This window comes from Coregonus lavaretus (assembly GCF_964263955.1).
Source record: "Coregonus lavaretus genome assembly, chromosome: 40".
NCBI classification, from domain to species: Eukaryota; Metazoa; Chordata; class Actinopteri; order Salmoniformes; family Salmonidae; genus Coregonus; species Coregonus lavaretus.
Window position 1 is genome coordinate 5,794,288 of NC_140027.1, and position 11,361 is coordinate 5,805,648.

An 11,361-nucleotide genomic window follows, 5' to 3' on the forward strand; every position below is an offset into this window, starting at 1 on the left:
ATGGTTAGCGACTTTTCTTACGTAGTTCTTACAGTTTTTGCTTCCTTCTTCCAGGCTAGCTCCAGTACCCCAGCCAGCACCCCAACACAACCCCCAGCAGCAACCCCATCCTCAGGCTCTACCCAGGGAGACCTGGACCTGTTCAGTGAGACTGGTGGTGGAGTTGGCATTAAGGGGGAGGACACCGGGGCCAAGAAACACCTCTCCAAGGACTCCATCCTGTCCCTGTATGGGAACACCAGTATGCCTCAGATGCCCCAGCACCAGCAGGCCCCGCCTGGTAAGGAGAAATACAGACAAGCGTACACATGCACATACTGTACACTCATGCAGGGCTCTACACTGACCTTTTTTACAAGGAGCACATGTGCGCCTAAGTTGAAAAATGTAGGAGCACACAAAGACATTTAGGAGCACAATGACAAATATGAGGTTAACAAGCCGTTTTCTTTATAGTAATGAATCTGTGCTCAGTGTATTCTCCATGGCACTCAGGGGCTTCGGTACAGTAAAGTAATCATTACAACAATTATCATCTGGGGGATTTTTTTTAAATCCAGGCGCACTTGTGCTCCTAAATTAATATTCCAGGTCGCACAGCAAAATATTTAGGCGCATATGCCAGTAAAATGGTCGCCCTGTCATGCATCATTTTGGGCATGTGCACGCAAACACCAACCAATAACACAGAAGTTGGAAATGGTCCCCAACTGGCTCTGGGCTATATAGTGTAAATACCAAACACTTCTAAAGTAGCAAGTCACCAACCAAGTTGTTCAGTCACTTTCCCACTCTCTTAATATATCTGTGGCAAGCTGTCATAAAGGTTAACAGAACGTTTTATTTTGAAAGAAAGACAAACTGTGCAACCCTGTTCTCAGTATTTCTCCTTTCTTTCCCCGCTCCAGCTGGTATATACATGAACCCCGCCCAGATGCAGTTTCCATTAGGCATCCCCCAGCAGCAGGTCCCCACTGGCTACCAGGCCTTTCCTGGCATGGGCACGGGCATGCCCCCCACCACCGTCATGGGTGCCATGATGGCTCAGAGCGGAGCCGCCATGATGGGACCCAACACAGGCATGATGGTTGGCATGACGATGCCCAACGGTTTCATGGGACAAGCGCCTGCGGCCGGGATGGTTGGCATGGCTCCGAGGATGATGGGGGTACCCCAGGGGGGGATGCCCGCGGGTATGGTGCCCGCTCAGGGCATGCAGGGGATGTATGCCGTCCAGCCTGGGCAGCAGGGCCAGTGGAACATGGGACAGGTATGGTAGTTATTTTGTTGTCTCGTTCTTTGGCATTTTGGGTTTTTTCCCCTAGGAGTAAGCTTTGCATTTGAAGTATAAGATGGTTTAATGAGAATACAAGATCAGTATCTTTGGGAGTTAACTTAATTAGATAATGTTACCATATTGCCATAACTATCCAATTTTCTGAGATCAATATAGATGCATTGGGGTAAGGGGTTTGATTTTGTATTAGGCAATATTGTGTTTCCCTGACCCTGACACCTTTACCTTACTACTCGTCTCTCTCTTTCTTCCCCAGATGAACCAGCAGATGTCAGGGATGAGTCTGAACGGTGCCGGGGGGGGGGGGGCTTCGGTCAGCCTGCCTCCACCATGGGAGGCTGGGCCGCTTCACCCTCCGGTCAGACCCTCAGCACACAGCTCTGGAAGTGACCCACCTGGAGGTCAAAGATCAGGGATTGGGGGTCAGGGCAGCGGAAGAGGGGGTCTCAACCAGGGGGTCCGAAATTCAACATCCAACCCCCCCAGCAACCTTACTATGAACTGATGCCCGTTCTCCAACTGTTACTGACCAGTCTCCAACATCAAGCTTATCTGTCTCTGTTCGCATGCTGAAGAGATGCATCCTTTCTTCAGTTAAGCACAGATCCATTGGTGATTGGACAGGTGAAAGCAAGGTGACGGTCTTATTACTCTGACTGGCCCAACCAAATCAGATCAGTGATTACTTCAAGGAAGGAAGCATTTCTGAAGTATTCAAACGGGGCACATCTCTCTCTCTCTTTGTCTCTTTCTGTCTATCTTTTGTGAGTGAATTGGGCGTCATCATACATACACCATCATACGCAGGATGGCAGTCTGTGCCTGTTATGTGTTAGAAATCATAACTCTTTTAATTTTCCTTTTTTGGAGAAAAAAAAATGTGCCCTGTCACACAACAATGACATCATCGACAACATATCGAAAAAGCTGCAGGACCAGTTACACAAGCTTTAATTGTATCATTATTATAAAAAATTATTATAGAGAATTAAAGAATAGTATTTAAACTTTGGGAGAAGACATGGCTATCATTTCTGTGAATACTGCTCTCCTATGTACAGCTCTGTTTAACCTTCTTTTAAAGTACCTGTGGTTCCCCTACAAAATAAAGTATGATAAACTGTGTCTGATGTGTGTTCTAGAGTCTAGACTTCTGGGTTCTAGATTTTGCCATTAACAACATTCAAAGTCAATTCTACCAGAACACCTAAGAAGGTAAAGAAGTTTGCATTTAAAACATGTCTACTCCATGTATCTCTTTTTTCCAGGGGTAGGCTACAGACATGCAAATGTCAGGGTGGTATCATTCTTTAACCATCCTTTGCAGAGCTGGCAAGTTATATACACCACATTTACAGTATTACATAAGAGGGAAAATAGACACGGGGAGACAAGAGCTCCCTGTAAGTAGGCTAAATATTTGAAAGAATTCTGTTGATGGTGCAATATGGTAAAAAACATTTAAGAATAATTTTCTGAAAAATAACTGAATGAAGAAGAACTGAACTGAAGAGTTTGGTAGAAAAAACGAATTCCCAGTTGAGGAAAAGCGCGGGACATGATTTTAGCATGGTCCCTTTTGAGTGCATAAACAGTGAGGGTGTTGACCCTAGTTTACTCGATATTCTACAATCAATTACAATATTCAGAGGACGACATATTCTTAACATTTTGGTATTGGCCAGCGTGTGACTCTCATGTGCTACATCTTCGGTTGTTGATGATCCACTTGAGGAGGAGAATACAGCGAAGGTGCCCGATTAAGAGCTCCGGGCCCGTCTATCCGACTGACGCTTCTCCCTCCCTGTACCATCGACGCTCCCTCCGCTGCTACTACCTTTCTTGAAGTGCCTCAACACCGTCAGCTGTGGAAACCATCCCCCAAGTCAAAACCAGCCAATGTCAGAATCCTACATTAGTTTTGTTTTTAAAGCGTATTTGAAATTCTCTTTAATGAAAAGTGCTATATAAAATAAATGTAGTATTATTAAACAGAGATAGAATTCCTGGTCACACTTTATTTGGATAGTCCCGTATAAATAATCTACAGATGGGCATACTTTCAACAAACGATCTGTTGATAAGCAACTGCTTGCCAAGGTTAGGGTTAGTTTAGAATAAGGGTAAGGGTTACGTTTAGGGCTAAGGTTAAGGGTTAAGGCTTAGGGTTAGTGGATAGTTAGTTGAAATGCTGACAGTTATTGAACATCTACAAACCATCCACTTGGGACTATCCAAATAAAGTGTAACCGAATTCCATTCGAAACCCTGCGTAATGGCATTCTGGACATAAAGAATTCCATCTCTATGCGACAGAGAGGGTCACAATGCCGACGCTTCGTATGGAACTCCAGAACCAGAGAGTTATGTTCAGAACTCTCAAGAAATCTTCAGTTCTTGATCGACAAACGAGAGATACAGCATTATGGCAAGCTTTTCATTCATCCTCCCTGAAGACGGACATTATTCTATTAAGGACAACGCAGTTAACTCAGGTAAGAATAATTAAATTATTTCAGTCTTAAAACTAAAATATTAATTTATTTAATTCTTAGTAGAAAGGAAATATCTTCAAACTTAGAATAAGATGGCTGTAAAGGCTTTTGTTGTTAGTTACCAAGCAATGTAACCATGCAAAATGAATATTTACAGCTGTAGATGGTTTTACTTAGGCCAAGTAAAATATGCAATGTCTCAATTATCTCTCCTTCCTCCCAAAGTGCGCACTTGTTCACTTCACTGAATTGAAAAGAAATGACTGGTATAAGAAATATGGTTGAAACTCCCACTAGCCTATGCCTCCACCAATCCAACGGTTTAAGATGTCTGGGAAGTAGAGAAGGAGTGCACACTTTAAGGAAATAGGAGATATTATTGGAACACACATTATTTGCCATGAGTGAAAAGGAAAATATCCCTCCCTTTCTTATAATGCTAAAAATATGTTTTGTTGATCCTGTGCTGTCATGGTGTTTCTTTCAGGGTGGATTTCAATGGTGACCCAACTCAACACCCTTGAAGGTCCAGAGTCAGAGAGTCAGAACATCCGTCAGAGCATTGCAGAGATACTTGGCGACAAGTACCACTACGCGAATGCCATCAACAGCTCTCTGCTCTGGACTGTTGGGTACACCCCCTACATTCCCCCAGTGCTGAAAGGAAGAAGCTTCCCCTCTGTCGAGAGCTTCTTCCTGGATGAGTGGGAGCCACTGACACTCCAGCAGACTCCTCAGGTTCTGTCCACCAGTGTTTCCATCGAGGAAGACAACCTGAACCAGTCGTCTGCAGGCCTAGTATCTCAGGTTCTGTCCACCAGTGTTGCCATTATGGAGAATGACCTAATCCAGTCTGCTGCAGGCCTAGTGTCTCAGGTTCTGTCCACCAGTGTTTCCATTGTGGAGAATGACCTGATCCAGTCTGCTGCAGGCCTAGTGTCTCAGGTTCTGTCCACCAGTGTTTCCATTGTGGAGAATGACCTGATCCAGTCTGCTGCAGGCCTAGTATCTCAGGTTCTGTCCACCAGTGTTTCCATTGTGGAGAATGACCTGATCCAGTCAGCTGCAGGCCTAGTATCTCAGGTTCTGTCCACCAGTGTTTCCATTGCGGAGAATGACCTGATCCAGTCTGCTGCAGGCCTAGTGTCTCAGGTTCTGTCCACCAGTGTTTCCATTGTGGAGAATGACCTGATCCAGTCTGCTGCAGGCCTAGTGTCTCAGGTTCTGTCTACCAGTGTTTCCATCGTGGAGAATGACCGGTTCCAGTCTGCTACAAATCTAGTGTCTCAGGATGAGGACTCCACCCTGAGAGCCTCCAACCAACCTGAGGTCCATGTGCCTGATGTGTCAACCAAGGGAAGTAGACTTACCATCACTATTTCTATGGGTTCAACCAAGAGTAGCCATGTTGCTTTACGTGAAGTTGATGCTAGTGCTACCAGCCTGGAGCAGTCTGCTGAGAAAATGTCTACCTCTCCTACTGATGTCAACGACATCTCATCAACTGCTGCTGCCAAGAAGAAGAAGAGGTGTGGATTATTCTCATCTCTCTGGAGAGCTCTCAGGGGGAAGAACAAGAAGCCTGTAAGTAATAACTCATACTGTAATTCACTTTTGTACTTAACATAATCATTTATCAACTATTTTGATGCTAATATCCAGTGATAATGGCTGTCTGTAAAATAGGTTTTCTATATTTTATACCTTTCGTTTTTCAGGCTAAAGTGGCTTCCAAGAAAGAGGATGAAATCAACAAGGATGAGAGCCGCCTCACCTGCCACCACAACACTGTACAGGGAGATCACTGATGCAGGCACCAACAATGGTGTTTCTATTTTTTCTTCATCCCCAATCCCCTTCCCACACCCCACCCATTTTATCTTCATTAAACCTTTTGTCGTTGCATTTGATTGTGTTTTGTCTTTGATTGGTATCACTGTCATTGATAAGGGCAGGGGTTTAGTAGTTCAACTACATGCCAATCAATCGCTGGTTAACTTTCAAACTCCGAAGGGAGACAACCGAGGCAAAGACGTAAGCAGGAGGGCAACTGTGACCTTCAGAAATGTGCAAAGATGTGAACAGTTTGTAACAATGTAACAACGCTAATGCGATCAGTTATCTCCACATTTTCTGGAGAATAACATGCATTCTCGCTCAGGGCCTCTAGATGGAGTAGCAAGCACATTTCTGAGGGTTCCCCTCATTATGCTTTTATCAGCTGTTGGGATATTCCCATATTAGGAATTCCTGTGGGAGATTTATACCATGAAATCCTGCAGCGCCCACAAGGTCCCCCTGCTCAAGAAAGCACATATACAGGCCCGTCTGAAGTTTGCCAATGAACATCTGAATTATTCAGAGGAGAACTGGGTGAAAGTGTTGTGGTCAGATGAGACCAAAATCAAGCTCTTTGGCATCAACTCAACTTGCCGTGTTTGGAGGAGGAGGAATGCTGCCTATGACCCCAAGAACACCATCCCCACCGTCAAACATGGAGGTGGAAACATTATGCTTTGGGGGTGTTTTTCTGCTAAGGGGACAGGACAACTTCACCGCATCAAAGGGACGATGGACGGGGCCATGTACCGTCAAATCTTGGGTGAGAACCTCCTTCCCTCAGCCAGGGCATTGAAAATGGGTCGTGGATGGGTATTCCAGAATGACAATGACCCAAAATACACGGCCAAGACAACAAAGGAGTGGCTCAAGAAGAAGCACATTAAGGTCCTGGAGTGGCCTAGCCAGTCTCCAGACCTTAATCCCATAGAAAATCTGTGGAGGGAGCTGAAGGTTCGAGTTGCCAAACGTCAGCCTCGAAACCTTAATGACTTGGAGAAGATCTGCAAAGTGGAGCAGGACAAAATCCCTCCTGAGATGTGTGCAAACCTGGTGGCCAACTACAAGAAACGTCTGACCTCTGTGATTGCCAACAAGGGTTTTGCCACCAAGTACTAAGTCATGTTTTGCAGAGGGTTCAAATACTTATTTCCCTCATTAAAATGCAAATCAATGTATAACATTTTTGACATGCGTGTTTCTGGATATTTTTGTTGTTATTCTGTCTCGCACTGTTCAAATAAACCTACCATTAAAATTATAGACTGATAATTTCTTTGTCATTGGGCAAACGTACAAAATCAGCAGGGGATCAAATACTTTTTCCCCTCACTATAAGTACTTTACACCACTGTGCACTACGCTACCCTGTGCCCCAACCTTCCCAAAAGCAAAGAAATATACAAAATTAGGCAACCCCCCCAGTAAACTTAGAACTATCCCTTAGGGCCCCCAAAAAGCTAGGGCTGGCCCTGAACTTGTGTATCAGATAGCCATATGTCAGAAGCTAGTGGACTCATGACAGTGGAGAGTGGAATGGGGAGGACAACAAATTGTTAGCTAGCTAAATGTCTAAAAGGAAGTTGGTTAAAAAGTTATGAGCTATACCTCCGTGTCAGTGGAGCCTCCTCAGAGGAGGAAGGGGAGGACCATCTTCCTCAGTGAATTTCATAAAAAATTTAAATGGTAAAACATTAAAAAAGTTATCATTTTTACATAAAACTATACTAAATATAATCACGTCACCAAATAATTGATTAAAACACACTATTTTGCAAAGGTCTACCGTAGCCTCAACAGCACTCTGTAGGGTAGCGCCATGGTGTAGCCGGAGGACAGCTAGCTTAAGTCCTCCTCTGGGTACATTGACTTCAATACAAAACCTAGGAGGCTCATGGTTCTCACCTTCTTCCATAGACTTACACAGAAATTATGACAACTTCTGGAGGATGTCCTCCAACCTATCAGAGCTCTTGCAGCATGAACTGACATGTTGTTCACCCAATCAAAGGATCAGAGAATTAATATAGTACTGAAAGCATAAACTACAGCTAGCTAGCACTGAAGTGCATAAAATGTGCTGAGTAGTTGACTCAAAGAGAGAGAAAGACAATAGATGAACAGTTTTGAACAAATTCAGGAAATGCAGCTAGCTAGTTTAGCCTACTGAAACTCCCTTCTCAAACAGAGGGATGCTATGTTAGCTAGCTGGCTATGACTATCCAACACAACATTGGAACTCTTCCAAGTCAAGGTAAGCTTTTGGTTTTACTAATTTATTGCCACCGGGGCCTGCCGGTGTAACTGCTTACTGACGATGTAGGCTGTGTGTAGCGGCTTGGCACGTTTTTTTTTGCCTGGTCACATACAGCTAATGTGTTGTGCATTGAAGTCCACACGCGAAGGGATGAAGTGAGAGGAGGAGAACGCATGGATGCGAGAAGGAATACAACGTGGCTGTGTGTTCAGGGGTGTATTCATTCCGCCGTTTCTGTTGAAAAACGTTTCTTAAACGGAAGCAATCTCATGATGGGTATCATGTAGTAGCCTAAACCTATCGCTGTTACATTGAACTGGGTGAATGGAATATGAATGACAGTCATCCAATATGCTGTAATAGAAATAAGGCCACCCTCATCTTAAATGGCACTGACCGCCACTGCTCCACAAGCCAGACAACTGTTCTGCCTCTTGGCTGGTTGAATATGAACTTGAGACCCTTACTTTTTATACTGTAATGTCTGGCTTTATTTATACTAACTAGCTAGAAAGCACTGTAATTGTAGCTACCAGGGGTGGACTGTTTCGCTAGCAAATTATGTGAGCTACAGTAGCTAGTTGTCACACCTGTCTGTGGTGTTCTAATCAAATGACAATTTGACACAGGTGAGGAGGAGCAGCGCGTGCTCCTTTTCGCTGTGAGTAGCTGTGAAATACAGTTTACATATAGCCATTTTATTATGCCAAATTGAGAGGAGAAACGTGTCTGACCTTTCCCATTTCTTGATCAATTGTTCTTGAGGAAGAATTGACATGTAGTTATTCTAAGTGAACAAGCAGAAGTGTCAAATTATTGCAGCGAAGACCTTCTTCCGGTTTGTACCCACTGAGGTATAATAACAACGGTTGTACCACAGACAGAAGGAGCAACCCAGACAGGGGCTATAAAGCTGAAGCGTTCGTTTTCTCACCACCAAATATGGCAGTGAGAGAATGTACAGTCGCGGGTAGTGGGAGAATATGGAACTAGGTGAAACTGGGCCGACATTCTGCTATTTTTTTCATCAATTAAACATCTGCTCTCAATACATTTATGTTCCCAAAACTATAATCTGTTACGAACACAGTGCACTGAGTTTTATAGACTTGATGCTTTGCCAAAGTTTAAAAAATGGCGTTGTTTAGAAGGAGTGCAACGTCGAATTGAGTCTGTGCACATGCGCACTTCAAAGGAGGCGTTCCCTAACGAAAATATGCAAATACATGCTATAACGCGCCAATAGGATCTCGCTAGCTCGTGCTTGGCTTTGCCCACCTCCTTGCGTGTTCTGCCCACTATGCTGCATTTGCTCCCACTGTAAACCACACAGATAAGCTGTCTTGGGTTAGTTATAAATATCTTTGGTCGTACTTTGTGTTGTTTCGTGACGTCTCTCCACGTTCCCAACTAGGGTTCTGACTGCCCTCTCAATTTCCCCTGTGTTTAGCTTAAAGCTTGCTGCTAGACTCTCCAAATCCCTCCTGAACCCCCCTGTTCCTGTCTTAGGGTGCACTACACCCTCTATAGCTCTTACTACCTCTTTCTCTCTATCTAACTCTACCCTTCTATCATTACTGAATCAATGATAATACATTTACATTCTAGTCACCCAGCAGACACTCCTATCCAGAGCGACCTACAGTTAGTGAATACATATATATATATATTTTTTTACTACATTCCTACCATCTGAACTTATGTACTGTCTCTCACTCGCTCTCTCTAGCCCCTCCTTTCGCTGTTTTTTCAAATTCATTTTATATGCAACTTTTTACTTCGAGATGCCCAATAAATTCATACCTCTTCTCCCAAATGGATCCATAAAACATATTTCTTCGATCTCTTCCTAACATATATCTTTCATCCCCCGTTAATTCCCGGACGTCTTTAGAAGATTTATTTCCCATGGTGGAAAAATAAAAATCCCCCCCTTTAGTAATAATTCCCAGAATGATTCTTCTAGGAGCTATTATTTTAGTGCGTCTCTTGAGCCAATGTATGATCTGCTTTTGTGATTAACCATTTAAAATTATTTAACCCCTAACCCAGAGTTTTTTATTTAAAACTCCGGTTTCATGAAAGGGGTCGATAACCATTTTTTCTCACGCGACCTATTTTTTTTTTTAGCTCCTTCCTTGAAACAATTATCACGTATACTGATGGATTCTCAAGTCTCACATGTACACAACATTATACAGTCATTTGCTAAACCTATTTGTAACCTAGAGGTCGTAACTGCTCTAGTTTCATGAAACAGACAGAGTTCTAGCAAATCCCCAGTCGTATACGCGACTTTTGACCTGTTTTATGTATCCATAGCACACGACAAAAATCATCCCTTTCCCTGTTTATCGTAGCACTGTACCCAGTACAGTCTCAATAAAAACTAGTTTACATTGATGATGGCCTTTCACCCCTTGTCATTTCGGACTAGATTATTCTGGTAATAGCTATTTACCTAGGGTCAATTGCGGACCCTCCCCGTTTCGTAATAATTATTACTTCCTTTGAGATTTTGGTAACTTTTCTCTGCACTCCACAATAATTACTATTCTCATACAAGTTCAAATCATTTCACCAAAATCCATGAATAAAGATTACTGACCTTTTCCTTGCAGTTTGGATTTAAATGTTTTTTCAAACTCGTTAACGTCTTTATCGTTCATAAGAGTAATCACCGGCCTGTTTATAACCTTAACGTCGAAGGCCAGGACTCTTTCACGGATGCTATCACCCGCCCGTGCACGGATTCGGTGTCCTTAGAACGATAAAGACGTATTTAAGCTCCGCTCAAAGGACCAATCTGTCATGTGAATTTCTATCTCTAATTCAACCTAAGCTTGAATCATTACCAGAGGTTGTAAGGCTCTGGTTTTAATCATCAATGATTCAAGGTCCATAACCACGAAGAATGATTTTTTGTATGTTTATTCATGGAGAGCTCTGGCGCCAAAGACACATACATACTGTTTTTATACCTCTTGACAAACAAAGGCACTATGCTCCTCCCACCTTTAGGTGTCTTTCTTAAACAGTTTCCGCCTTCCCCTTCACCCTTGAATGTTTAGTACCGCCCCCTCTGTTAGTGGGTTGACACTACATGATAATTCTAACATTTATACTGTATTTGGGGTGAAATCCTTTAGTCATTATTCTTAAAATCCAAATTAATCTAACAATCTTTAGGAGACAGAACGCGTCTCTTTCCTGAGCAGTATGACGGCTGCGTGGTCCCATGGTGTTTATACTTGCGTACTATTGTTTGTACAGATGAACGTGGTACTTTCAGGCGTTTGGAAATTGCTCCCAAGGACGAACCAGACTTGTGGAGGTCTACAATTTATTTCTGAGGTCTTGGCTGATTTTCTTTTGATTTTCCCATGATGTCAAGCAAAGAGGCACTGAGTTTGAAGGTAGGCCTTGAAATACATCCACAGGTACACCTCCAGTTGACGCAAATGATGTCAATT

At 43.3% G+C, this 11,361-nt stretch overlaps 1 pseudogene across 1 annotated transcript; it reads left to right on the forward strand.

Annotated features, from left to right (window-relative positions):
- On the forward strand, window positions 1-1,823 carry LOC311113362 (stromal membrane-associated protein 1-like; annotated as a pseudogene). The gene is made up of 3 exons: window positions 1-280; window positions 909-1,270; window positions 1,554-1,823. The product of its transcript is annotated as a stromal membrane-associated protein 1-like (transcript).
- Window positions 1,824-11,361: the final 9,538 nt, after the last annotated feature.